The sequence below is a fragment of the Malaclemys terrapin genome, chromosome 7 (assembly GCF_027887155.1).
Source record: "Malaclemys terrapin pileata isolate rMalTer1 chromosome 7, rMalTer1.hap1, whole genome shotgun sequence".
Taxonomy (NCBI): Eukaryota; Metazoa; Chordata; order Testudines; family Emydidae; genus Malaclemys; species Malaclemys terrapin.
In genome coordinates this window covers 92403155-92415052 of record NC_071511.1, presented here as the reverse complement: position 1 = coordinate 92415052, position 11898 = coordinate 92403155, and the positions used below count along the sequence as shown (strand labels likewise).

General features: G+C 39.6%; 1 protein-coding gene across 1 annotated transcript in view; it reads left to right on the top strand.

The window, feature by feature from the left end:
* Nucleotides 1–11898, top strand: part of PRKG1 (protein kinase cGMP-dependent 1) — a 925158-nt gene that overhangs the window by 69409 nt on the left and 843851 nt on the right. The window lies entirely within an intron of this gene.

Genomic DNA, 11898 nt, shown 5'->3' with positions numbered 1-11898 from the left:
TTTTGTTTGTATAAAGTTCAAGTTAATTGCTTACAATATATTGGTTAGCATGATGCTGAGTGGTGAAATATGGACCTTCACAAAAATAACAATGGCAATAAACTATACATTGAGACAACAAATGTGTAAGTGCTTTTTTTTTTATTAAAAAAAGGAAAAAAGCAAAGGAAATTTGCTTCCTTTAAACTTCCTTTAAATAGGAATTAAGGTGATCAATCAAATAAACTACGAAAAATTAAGAAAAAAACAAATTAAGGATTAAAAAGGATTATGAAATTGCAAAGTCAAGCAGTGTCAAGTTAGGAAATGCCAGAATGAATATTATTCATGCACTCATATTTTCTTTCCCCTTGTGTGTAGGTATGTGTGATACAACCTTCAATTACATGCAGAAGTGACTTCATGTGAAAACTTTGGTGTGGCTTGCCTATCATCACATAAGAAATCAAAGGTAGAGGCAGGAATGGAATCCAAGTCTCCAGGGTGGCATTCAACTGCCCTAACCATTAGACCATCCCTCTTTTTCTTCCTGCAACCCCCTGTCTCATTCATTATAAACCTCCTGACTTCTGCAACAAATAAGGCAGAAATCCTACAGAAAATATGGGATCATGTAATTAATAATAGTCTCATAATGTATATGCACAAGAGGGCTTGTGACAGTGTGCAGGGAGTGAACAGGTGAGCCTGCATTTTGATCACTTATGCTAATTAGTTCCCCAGAGGAAGCTAGTTGTGGTAATTATCTAATCAGGTTGGTGGGGCTGGGTGGGGTAAAGATTCAATTAGTCTATCAGCCCAAGTCTGATAGAGACACAGGAAGGAAGTTCCCACAGGAGGAGGGGACACAGATTGAGAGGGGAGGGGACTAGGGTTAGCTGAGCCCAGTTATGCAGAGGTCTCCGAGAAAGGAGACCTCTGTTCCCCCTCAGATCCTGAAAAAGCACTATAAATATAGTGAATAGGCTGTTGCATGGGGTCTGTAGTGATATTGGTGGAGGTAACTTGAAATAAAAGGTCATTGGGTGCATACCTGGTGGTGGTGGAGTCAGTGCAGTTTCTGCAGGGAAGAAGATAGGAGTGGAACTATGCCCTGTTACAGTGCTGAATTAAGATTGGGCAGTGTTCATTCTGGCATTTCCTAACTTGAATGCTTGACTTTGAAATATTTTAATTAACTTTGTATTCCTATTTTTCTTCTGCTTTAGTTGATTGGTGAAAGCAATCCCAACTAACATTAAACAAAGGTTTTTGTTTGTGAATAAGAAATGGGTAGCTGAAGACTTGGTCTGGTTGACATCTATGGCAAAACTCCTGTTGACTTCAATAGGTGTAATGGCTTTGCATTCAATGACATTAAACTTGGGATGAATTTGTCCCTGTTAATGTCTTAATTTATTCTAAATTGTTCTTAGTATTTGGCTTTTTTTAGTCCTTCTGCCGCCTCATAAATTTCTCAAATTGAAATACCTAAGATTTTAAATAACAGCATACCTGCACATATAAAATACTTTTTTGCAATGATCATGATTGATTTCCCCCCCCCCCCCCCCACCTTTCCCCAGGATTATGGCCAACTACCACAGACCTCTGTTAGTCTCTCTCTTAATCAATATAAAATTTATTCTGAAAATTAAATTTTTAATGTACTTTGTAAAATTTAACATCTTTATATTTAAAGAGCTATGGAATTCTGAGATGATGCATAAAATTGCCATTTTAATTGTCTAAAAAAGATGAAATATGCTTTAAACTAATTGAGTTTGCTGACAAGCACTGGGAAAAAATGAATATAAAGTTATTTTAGTAAGATAATCAAAATATTTCTATTTTTTTATTTAAAAACTCCCCACAACAGTGAAGATTGAAGGATTGCTGTTCAGTAAAAATATATTCAATTTTTCAATATTTTTGTTCAGATTCGTCATGTTTAGGAATTAATTTGTCTATTAATGTTCTTAAATAGAAACAACAGTATTAGGTTTATGTGCCCCTGAATTTGTGTGAAAGCCTTCTGAATTGGCTGTCCATTAAAATAAAGGCAATAGGGGTCTAGTAAATTATTTTTAGGGCTGGGAGCCAGGAATTCCTTAGTTCTAAGAGGGCTTCTACCAGTGACTCACTAGTCTTGGTTCTGTTAGTGATTTAAACAAAACACTTCATCTCTTTGCCTACCCCCATGGGAATTTCTGTAGGATATTGCACAGAATTATATCCCTGCTATAAGATTCTATAGAAATCTTAAAAGAACCTAGAGAATTGTAACTTTTCTATATTAAATTACATAGATCCCTCCATAATGGGATCAATTCCCCTTCTGTAAAATGGAGATATTCTTCTGACAGAGAAAGTTGTTGGGAGAATTAATTAGTTAATATTTGTACAGCATTTTGAAACATTTAAGAATTATCCTAAAGTCCAACTAGAGCACAAAGATTATGTGTGGTGGATGGGTTTGTAGGGGAGAAATAAATGCATACAGTCTGCAAGTGCTTGTGCATGAATAGGCACATTCACACTGATTTCTTACCATCCTACATATCTTGGAGTCCAGACCACAGCAAAGGTAAAGCATCCGGCCCACACACCCCAAACAACAGATTCAGGGTATGGAAAGGATGGGGCACAACAAATATTTGTGTAGGAGCATTTTAAATTTGTGTTGGGGTCTTTTCTGAATATTGTTACAGCCCTGCCAGATATAGTCAAAAATGCTGTAGTTCAGGTCCAAATGTTTGCTAAGAAAAAGAGCTGTCATTGGAGGATATGTTACCCTGTTTGCTTAAATAAAGCATATTATTCTAAATGAAAATATGACTCTTTAAAAATGTTATGTTAACTTGTTCTGAATTCTAACAATAAGCCAAAGAACCAATAATAAAAATATCCTTTTAGTTACAAAAGTAATAATGTTGCTGAATATTAACATCATACGGATAGCTTTACTATAGCTTGAGTTTGGATTGTGTTTCTTAATGTAACTGCATGCATTTGGATTTTCACTTTCAAATTTTTGTTTTCATATTGATATTTGTTAAGGGTCTAGAGCAGGGGTCTGCAACCTTTCAAAGTGGTGAGCCGAGTCTTCATTTATTTACCCTAATTTAAGGTTTTGCGTGCCAGTAATACATTTTAACGTTTTTAGAAGGTCTTTTTCTATAAGTCTATAAATATAACTAAACTATTGTATGTAAAGTAAATAACATTTTAAAAATGTTTAAGAGGCTTCATTTAAAATTAAATTAAAATGCAGAGCCCCCCAGACCAGTGGCCAGGACCCGGGCAGTGTGAGTGCCACTGAAAATCAGCTCACATGCCGCCTTTGGCACATGTGCCATAGGTTGCCTACCCCTGGGCTAGAGAGTGGTTCTGGTTGTCATTGAATTAAAGAAGCTGGACACTAGAGGGTGCAATTGTACCTTAAGTTTTGTCTTATCTTTACAAAAATTAACATTAAATAACAGGGAAAAAATCTGAAGAATGTAATGCCTATAAAGCTATATAGACTGATTAAGGGAACATATTGAAGGCTGAATACCCATAGAAAGGTGAGAGGTAAAATGAAGGTTGAAATTACGTTATGCCAAATGAAAGAGTTGAAAACAATCCAATTACTAGATACCTATCCTTTATGTAAACAATAAAAGAACAGTGACAATTTACAAAATTGTCTTGAATTTAATAATCTTGGCTCTCAATAGAGGACACACAATAAATTTACTTTCTATTTTCCATTATTGAACACCTGCATATTGGCAATGATGGATAATATTAATCATTTCTATTATACCAGCAGTACATCCATTAACAAGGTGTCTAATGCTTTCAATTTGAGACTGAGGTTGGACTTCACATGGATGGATTCTGTATGAAAAGTTATCATGATTGTTTGGGGCAAAGTTTAAATAAGAACACGGAAGATAAAGCACTAGTCTTAGCCTAAATCAGTTCTTGCAGAGACAGATTAACCATGAAAGGTTGTAACCATCATATATTTGAGACTGAAAATATTTGTTAGAAAAGCACAGACCAGCAGAACCAAGGGTCTCATGTTTTCCCCTTTAGAATAACCATTTGCAAAGGTATTTTTATTGTGCATTGAGAAAGTTCATATGAGTTAATATCATTGTTCTCTTGGGATTACATTCATCTCATCCCACACCACAGAACACACATGAAGGCAAAGGGCCATAGATGAAGCTGTCATGCAGCAGGATGTGTACCCTGTCTGCACACTATAAAGAGGATTCTATGTTGGATCAGGAAATTTGGAGGTAGCAGGGATTGCGGAGGTTGGCTAGTAGGGGTGGCCACTGGACCAGTGATTGTGTAGATCTGCTTGCTACAAATTCCTGTATAAGCAGACTGGTCATAATTTCAGTTCCTAGGATAGAGTAGTGGCCATACAATAAGTAATGATATGATAGCCTGTTGATGGCGATGAAATTCAACCCCAGTCCCCAAACCCAGGATGGGTCATCCTTCATGTATGCATATAGAAGAACCTTTGTTTCACAAATTTGGTGTTGGTGTTTTGTGAAGGTGCGAGCAAGAGCACTGTTCATCTCCTGAATTACAGGAGGGATAGCTCAGTGGTTTGAGCATTGACCTGCTAAACCCAGGGTTGTGAGTTCTAATCCTTGAGGGGGCCACTTAGGGATCTGGGGCAAAATCAGTACTTGGTCCTGCTAGTGAAGGCAGGGGGCTGGACTTGATTACCTTTGACGGGGAGGATAGCTCAGTGGTTTGAGCATTGGCCTCCTAAACCCAGGGTTGTGAGTTCAATCCTTGAGGGGGCCACTTAGGGATCTGGGGTAAAAATCTGTCTGGGGTTGATCCTGCTTTGAGCAGGGGTTGGACTAGATGATCTCCTGAGGTCCCTTCCAACCCTGGTATTCTATGATTACAATTCCAGGACAGTCAAGATTAAAAAAAATATATATATCCAGGGATGCTTAGTGCAAAATCTGACAAAAGTTGATCTATGATGTTTTGATGAATGCAGCAGTCACTTACTAAAAATATTAACAAAGAGAAGGGTGCTTTTTATCTTAATACAAAAATTCTTTATAAACTTAAACATTTTTGCACACTCCAGCGGTTGATGCTGATCTGTATTACCCAGTGTAAATCAGAAATAACTATTTAAATCAGTGGAGTAACAGCAATGTAAAATCTGTGAGATCAGAATTTGGCCCTTGACCTTTAGAGTTTGCTTGGATAATCCCTGGAGACTACATCAGTATTTTTAGCATAAAAAACATTAAGGGATGAAACAGTTGTGACTTCAGTGTGAGAAAGCAGCATATGATGATGGAAACCAGCTTTTTAAAGTTACCCCCACTTTGGAGTTGTCTTCTGAAAGACACATTTCAATGGAAACCTGTTATAATTCCGGATATAAAATCTTCATGGAAAACTTTATGGATTTCTAGAGCCTATTTTGATCCCCTACCTAAGTGAAATTTTTATAGTTGCATTGGTCACACAGATATTATAAAAAAAGCTAAAATAAATTCTTTCATGTTATTAATCAGTCTCTAAAAAGGAAGAAAAATGTAAATTGCACCAAAACTGATCTGCAAGAAAAACATGTATCTTGTTACAGATAGTGCAAATACATACTTATAAAATATTTATTTCTATTGTCTGTATACTCAGTGTATATGGAATAAATTTAATAAGTATCAGAGTAAATTTGATCAGTTAGGCTATATATTTGCTTATGATGCACCCATTCATAAACACAACTTTAAAAAAAGTACAGAGTATTTTAATATTGGTAGAGTAATAGACCTGTATTACTCATCCAATTTCAAGTGTTATTGAGATATTTTGAAGATTGGCTAGATCAATACAACAGACCTAGGCATGATAGTTAAGTGGTACTTTACTAGCAAAAGGAGGTAAGACAAAGGGCCATCAGAGGAAAAGTCCAGAACTAGACACCAGGAACTGACAGTTAGTACTAGAAGTTGTAAAATACCACCAACAAGCTTTTTTTTAAAAAAAGCAGTAAAATACAAAAAAAAAGTTATGGAGAAAAATGACTTGGATAAAAACAATGAGCCTCTTACTCTTTTCTGATGTGCTTTTCTGAAAACATTCTGTTGCTATCAACTGTTTTGCTGTCTGAGAACTACAATAAAAAAGCCTATTGGGAAGGTTGATGGAGGCTTGGGTAAATGAAGGATGGCACCACTAGAACATTGAAATTTGAGTGGAATTGAGCATAGATGTTTTGCGAGTTTAGTTGAGATACCAAATAATGTTTTAAAAGTGGTATGCAACTTTTGTTTATTTTACAAGTTAATCTAAAATGTACTAAAGTTGATATTTTCACTCAAACCATAGTATATTCTATATACTGATTTTTGTCAATATAACATGGAATAGTGGTGCAACAAATCACCATTCAGAGTTGTATCAAAAATGTATTTAGTTGTATTACAGAAGTGTCTAGAGCTCCCACATTTGTTAGGCTATATACAGAGTAATGCTTTTTCTACACGAGCACTTTTGTCAGTAAAACTGTCAGTCAGGGATGTGAAAAAAACACCCCCTGATTGACAAAAGTTTCATTGACAAAAGCGCCAGTGTGAACAACACTATGTCAGTGGGAGATGCTCTCCTGCCAGCATAGCTATCACCACTCGTTCGGGGTGGTTTAATTATGCTGGCAGGAGAGCGCTTTCTTGCCGGCATAAAGCGGCTACACAGGAGACCTTACAGCACCGCAGCTTCAGCAGTACAGCGGTGCCACTGTCAGGTCTGTAGTGTAAACAAAGACTAAGAAACAATCCCTGTCCTGAAGACCTTACAATCTAAATAGACAAGCCAGACAAAGGGTGGGAGGGGAAACAGAGGCATAGATATAGGACAGTGGCCGAGAAGAGAACATCTATGTCCTAATTCCTAGTCTGGTGTCCCCTCATACGGTCCATGTACAACAATCTCAGAAGTGTATATTGCCAGAACCTTGTCACTGAACCCCCGAATAAAAATATTTTGAAACACGCCGTTTTAGCATGTGAAAAGATGACGGGCTGTATAAGCTTCATCGTTTAACTTAATTATCTCCTGTGCCAAAGCCATTACCTGTCTGTAAGGCTTCTTTCATCTCTGCAAAGGAAAATTTGCGATCTGCACGAAGCTTTCACTTAAACTTGCCCCATCTACTGTGTGCTGATTTTTATCTTTCACATTTCTCATTTAAAATGCAAACTGTAGAGTTACTAATCTTTCAGTTTTCATCTTGATGAAAAAAATACAAAGGATTAAGAATCGAGTTGCTCCAGTTTGGAAATGCAAAGAGGGGGAGAAGGTACAGGGAGCCTCCCTCATCCTGGGTTAGATAGGAGCTGCTAGAATGGCAGTGTTTGTCTTCACTAAGTGCGTGACCAGGAGTACTCCATGCTCTGAAGAGTATATGGGCAGAGGTCTACCCAGGGTGCTACCCTTTGAACACTGACCCGCAGTCAGAGATGTCATTCTATACACTGTAAGGGTGAACATGGAATGAGGCAGTGCTCCAAGGGAATCTGTGCTCTACTGAAGAGCCATGCCTCATTCTTATGGTCTATTAACATGCACATTAAATGACACAGAGCTCTGTAGGCCATTATGATCACAAAATATTTTTTCTCAAGAACTCTGTCCTATTGTGTACAGAATGGCAGTATTGTAAGGACTGAGTTATGGGGAACCCCTATCTAGTTCCTTTGGAGAGGTGGGCTGCATGATTACAGTGAATGAGGAAGAGGATCATACACTGAATACTCAAGATACAAAATTCTCTGAGCACCATCCATCCCGCACACTGATGGCTGAATTAAAGTAAAGGGAATGTGAGAATCTGATTGAGGCCTGAATGAGGCAGGACAAGCAATTTCAAGGAGCAGGTCTGGCTTCCCTACCCTTTCACAGATCCTGCACTTTCAAGTGCCCTTGGCATTTTGCAACCTCCCCTATACCCTCCTCACCCCTTGTAAAGGACAGTACATGAGGATCAGAGTGTGACACATACTTGGCTTACATTTCACTTCATCAGTCCCTAAGTTCATATGTCAGTAGCTTTAGCTGGAAGGAAAAGGAAGGGGCAGTTACAGGGTTTTCCTTATTTAAGTGGTGCTTTTGCTGTAAGCAGTTTGTGCCCTGGGACTACTGAGAAGAGCTTATCTGTGCAGGGATATAGTCAATGTCTGACTGCAGTAAGTGGAAAACAGCAGTAAGAACTTGTTTTGACAGTGTTCAGAATGTTTAACATGCCCGCCAAAGGATTATTTAAGATTTGTGATTCCCCACTCATTTGGAAGATGCCTGTGACCGGATCCATCTTACACCACCATGTACCTCTGCTGTACACTGGACTGACTTATTCACATAGTTAAATTTATGTGCTTGAGGAAGGGGGGGAAGCATGGACGTTGGGTGAACAGCTGGCTCAGGGAGGCTAGCCCCCAGCCCTGCCCCTTCTGCCCAAGGCCCTTCCACACTCCTCCCGCTAGAGCCCAGAGTCCCCCCACTGTGGCCACTGGTCTCTGCCCCAGGCTAACGCCCCAGCCCCAGAGCACTGGGAGGCTGAGCAGCATGGCCCCAGCTGGGGCCATGGTACAGGGGAAGAGCCACCCTCAGAGTGGGAAGCAGAAGGGGAACTGAGGGCGGAGTGTGGGCAAAGCTACACCCGGCTGTTTGGAGAGCTCAGCCTCCCCCAGCCTATGATACCCACCCACCACCCATGGGGGGAATTAAAGAAAACTTCAGTGCAGGGGTGCAGGAATACATTTGCTCAGTATCAAGGAACTCACTCAACTGTGCTCCTGTTCTACCAGGCCTACCTCCAGGTCCCAGGAAGGGACCCACACCCAGAGTCTTTCTTTGCAGCAAGTTTTTGTTCAGGTTTTCTTTTTTAATTTAATAGATCTTGAGGTTTGTTTGTTTTTTTCTCATGTATTGTCTGGCTTTATCTGTTCAAAATGATCCTTGCACCAGGGTGACTTTCCTGGACTGGCAGACTGGAACAGTTTCATGTTCTTTACAAGTGTTGCCTCTAATTTTTCCTTTTTGGTAACTGAAAGAATCCACATACTAAAAAAGGACCTTGAATCCCCCTATACCCATAAGATAATAACATTCAATCACGAGACACTGATTTCCTACACGTAAGAATCATTGGTGTTTAAGGTGCACTGTTCAGTGCAAAAGATTCTAGCTCTTCTGGACATCTGTGTTCTCTCTCTCTTGTTCCTCCCAGGGGAGGAGGAGTGGACTTTAGTTATGTTTTTGTATTGGCCATATATTCATTTAATAGTGCTTATTGGGAAAAGGAAGAAAGTCCAAAAACTTCCTCAATGTTGAATCATAAACATCATGAACTAGTGATGTTTATTTAGGAGAGAAAAAGGAAAAATACATTGCCCGCCATCATTAAAAAGAATGAGAGTTATTGTAACTTAGTCTTGGTAAAGTAGATTTCTGTGAACCAGTAACTACAGAAGCCCCAATATTAACTCCTAGAGTTGAATTGCTTCCTAGTTCATTAATCTGATTCATACTGTAGGGCTCTCTTATACTTTTGAGAGGCTGTGATGTGCTGTAGCAGGGGGAGGAGATGTAGAGCCTGAATGGGAATTGCTGGAGGCATTCTGTGAAGGACACAAGCAGGCAGAATGCTTCTGAGAGCACTGGGAAATATGCTCAGAAATGACAATGCTATACCGTTTTATAAGGTATAATGTGTGCTTCTCCCTCCCCCCCCCCCCCCAGTACTATTCTCCATTTACAAGAAAATGTGCACAGGAAACAGAGCCAGAGCTAAACCTACCTGACCATGCCTTCTCTAGGGCGTGGAGTGCCCATTACCTTGCTGACCCCTCCCCCCCCACACACCCCATTTGTGCTGGAGAAAAAATAGACATTCTGGATACCCTCTGTGTAGGTGCACAGCGGAAGAGACTGAGGGACAGGTTATATGTTTTCTCTCTCCTACTTGTTTATTAGTGCAGGGCATCCAGAATCTAACATTTGTAGACTTTATTAATTTAAGGATGTAATGATAATTTGCAGACACAACATCTTGGACTGTGATCTTTTCAGATCACCTAAACCAAACCAGGTCAGGTTTGGTTAGTCCCTACTTGGAAACTTCAGGAAAAACTCATATGCAGGGAAATGGTGTTGGTGTTTCAGTACACGACACTCTTTGCTCTGAGTCAGTACCCCCAAAATAATTATATAAGGGAGAACTGTGCAGCTAAAAGTATCATCTCTCAGATGGGACAGAATGCACCTTTCCTGATGAAATGTAAAACTAAGAACAATTTGTCACCAAAGACAATATAGCACTTTTTTGCTAGAATTCCAGTGTTAATCAAATTCAAGTTTACTTACAATTTCCACCTGTAGTTTTAATAGGGTTTGCTCTTCACTTCTTGACTTAAACTGTAATGTAGTCTTGCTGTACACTCTTAAATAGTAATGTATTCCATTTCATAAGTGGCTCTGTTTTATTGGTAGTTAGAGATACATGTGATATTTATTTACAGAACCTTGGCATTGTGTATCTGTATTTCTACGGCTTGTGGGAAAATGTCCTATAAATTCCCAGCAGTTCAGATCTCATAAACCCTGCTTCCTACTTAAAACTGTAGTCTGATCTCCTCCTACAGATAGTTTGGAGAGAAGCCAGTAACAGGACTGCAGTGGATTAAACCAGAAAAAATATCCCCAGCTGGAGGAGGATATTTAGGCATGCATACAACCAGGCAGCTCTGGATTCTGGGGGGAACCACTCAGCTACTCTGGCTTGTTCCAGCCTGATGATGTCAAATCTGATCATTGAGAGGTGCAAATTTTCATTTTGATTGAAGGCCTTTGAAATATCTGTCTGCAGTTAAGTGGAAGTGCGAGCTGCATCTGTTGACAGATGACCCTTGCAGAAAGGATTAGTAGCAATTTAAAACAGAGGCGCTAGGAATATATATTCTGAATCCTAGTGCAGGTTCAGGAAAATAAGGACCATCCAACTTTAAAGGGACAGCATATAATCCCTACTGTCCGGAACAGAGGTGTGTGTGTCCTCTGTGGTGGGCTCATTCTTTCGGGCCAAAGATTGGAGGTCTTGTTAGATGATGTGTATGTGTCAGGGTGTCAAATTACAGCTATGTGATCTGAAATACACTTGCGGGGGGGGGTCCACAAGAACACTTACTATTACAAAGATTTACCCTTCTCGTGTATAAATTGCCTTTTTGTTTTCATTCATGTGATCATTGCCTTACCAATGAGAGTATGGCAGCATTTAATGTGGGCAGCATCTAGAGCACATACTTAAGGAAAACTAAGTGGCCACTCTAAAATCAGAATTTTACCTTGGGGTACTTAGCTGCACATGAACTAATTAACTGTAGGCCCTTCTGTTTGTGTGCCTCATTCTTCCACTGTGGTTTGCTGTACACTATGGAGCTCTAAGGTAGGTGCCTCACAAGGATTCCTCAGCTGGAAGATAGAAGCATTAAATTATTCAATTAATACGTATGAAATGCACAGAGAATTGGGATGAAAGCACTGTGATAAAGTGGTTGGCCCCTGTAAATGAAGCAGGTCTGGCATCCCTGTACTGGAACAGGTGCTCTCTGTCTAGCCAATTAAGAAGGTGGGGCAGCACCTGGAGGCTATACAAAATTAGGGAGTGACCCAGTGAGTGAGAATTCTGGTGAGTCAGTCAAGAAAAATCAGGAGAATCAAGAAAGTCTGTGTGGAAAACTGCAGAGAGCAGAAAAGCTCTCTAGAAAAAAAAAAAAAGGGGGGGGGGGGGGACTTATCTGGATGCCAGTGGAGGGGCTAGCTTGCTGACTTTCAAGGGCCAAAGCCAGGGGTTGAAGGCTGAAAAGGGCTGGG